Source organism: Morone saxatilis, unplaced genomic scaffold, assembly GCF_004916995.1.
Source record: "Morone saxatilis isolate NCDOM2014 unplaced genomic scaffold, NCSU_SB_2.0 Contig17, whole genome shotgun sequence".
NCBI lineage: Eukaryota > Metazoa > Chordata > Actinopteri > Moronidae > Morone > Morone saxatilis.
In genome coordinates this window covers 18221475-18223328 of record NW_023339729.1, presented here as the reverse complement: position 1 = coordinate 18223328, position 1854 = coordinate 18221475, and positions in this window count along the sequence as shown.

Sequence of the window (1854 nt, the reverse complement as noted above, 5' to 3'; positions counted from 1 at the left end):
GAGAGAGAGAGAGAGAGTGTGGGGGTGGGTGTGTTGTATGGGAGAAAGAGAATGGGAGGGGGTGAGCAAAAATGCTGCAAAAACAAAAACCGTTAGCTTTTAACATTTACACACACAGAGAGAGGAAGGAACTGGAAGTGGGTCACTATGTCTCAGGACTCTAGAAAAAAAAGAAAGAAAATAGAGAGCACCCGAGCAGGGATGAAGGGAAAACTAAAAGAGAGTCAGTGGTGGACTCCAGTTAACAATTCACTGGACTGAAATGTGCAGCAACAGATCTGCAAGGAGAGGAGGAGAAGGAGGGCAAACCAGATTAGTTGAGAAATGTTTTACGAGTCAGAATGAGAGAAAATAACAAATTAGTGCTTGCAAAAGCGTCACTCAGCGCAGGCAGGGTTTCAACTTGTGTCACCAAAAGCAGGTGTGACACAGAAAAGTGCAAGCCTCAACAGCTGTTTGCAATATAGCTCAAAGGGAGAATGTTTCAATATCAGTCAGTCCCTTTTTATAGATACCATATTAACATTTTCTCACCAGTTCTTCTTGTCAACAGACGCAATACAACAGGCCATGGAACAAAAACAAAAAAAAGCATGTTTTTCTCCTTTTTCTATTTCTGTGGCTGCAGCAGTAAGACTTCAATCAGTTAGTCCTCTTTGAAAGTGTCATTGAACTCAAATAAGACATGCATATGGGGAAGCAGACATATTGCAGACATGCACTGGGAACCAGTTTTTCTGCTTGTGCTGGAGTTTCCTCTGCTGACTGCCTTGCAGCAGTCAGTGGTGCAACTCGGCTCAGTGCACTTGTTGTCCTGCTCATGCTTCTCTGTTCCTCTCTGGGCTTTGATGGTCCTCCGGGTTCCTCTTGTGTTTGTGCCGGGCTGAGACAAAAGCCTTATGTCAGCAGCAGCAACAAACACCAAAGAAAGTCATCAAGGTCCTGTGGAGGGAGCTGAATCAACAGTGGGATAAAAGGAGGGACTGTACTTCTTTTTAAACTTTTTCATTAATTGTCCTTCTCTGTTTTTCATGTGAGCTTCTTTTAATTCCCTCTCCTTCCAATACTGTCCAACTCTTTAGTTATTCTAGAGTCTTGTCTCAGTTAACTATGGGCCTAAGACTAACCCCTCCATGGATAATTCATTTGGAAGGGGTAGAAGCTTTAAATGTGATCCCAATGGTGGGTTGCATCTTCTTTGTCTTTGATATATTCAGTTTTTTCCAGCGCTCAGAAGGGTAAACCACTGTTGTTTGTGTAATAGACTGAAGGGGTGGCTGCCAAAAGCAGAATATATGCTATGGGATCATTTTAACTCCCATTTATTACATTAGGGAGTGACAAACAATTATTGCTCTCTATTATGCATGTGCATGTGTTGCTTCCAAAAGGTTCAAGTTTTCAGTGCAGACACTCATTACTCTATGTGGTTTTTTAATACCTTCTCCTAACACTACATTTGTAAAACAAATTGAGCATAAGAAAAGTTGCTTACTTAGGCTCTGTGATTTTATCCTTTTTAACCTGCAAGTAAATAAAAATATAAAAACATAAGCCTTTAGATTATGATATACAACATTTGGTTTGTGTTTCTTGGTTACATACTCTGATGTAAAGCTCTGGATATCAGGCAGCAGCATGAGGTAACCTGATGCAAACCTTCTCATATGATGTTTTGGTTGCTTCACTCAACGGCATGATAATCATGTTTGATAGCATGTGCTTGTGTGTGTGTGTGTGTGTGTGCATCGAGGTCTCTACTACCCTCATTAAGTTAACTACGGATGACTTGCCAGGACTTGTCATGAACCTCTGTTTGTCCTGTGGTTTCAGACTGTGTGTATGTGTGTGTGT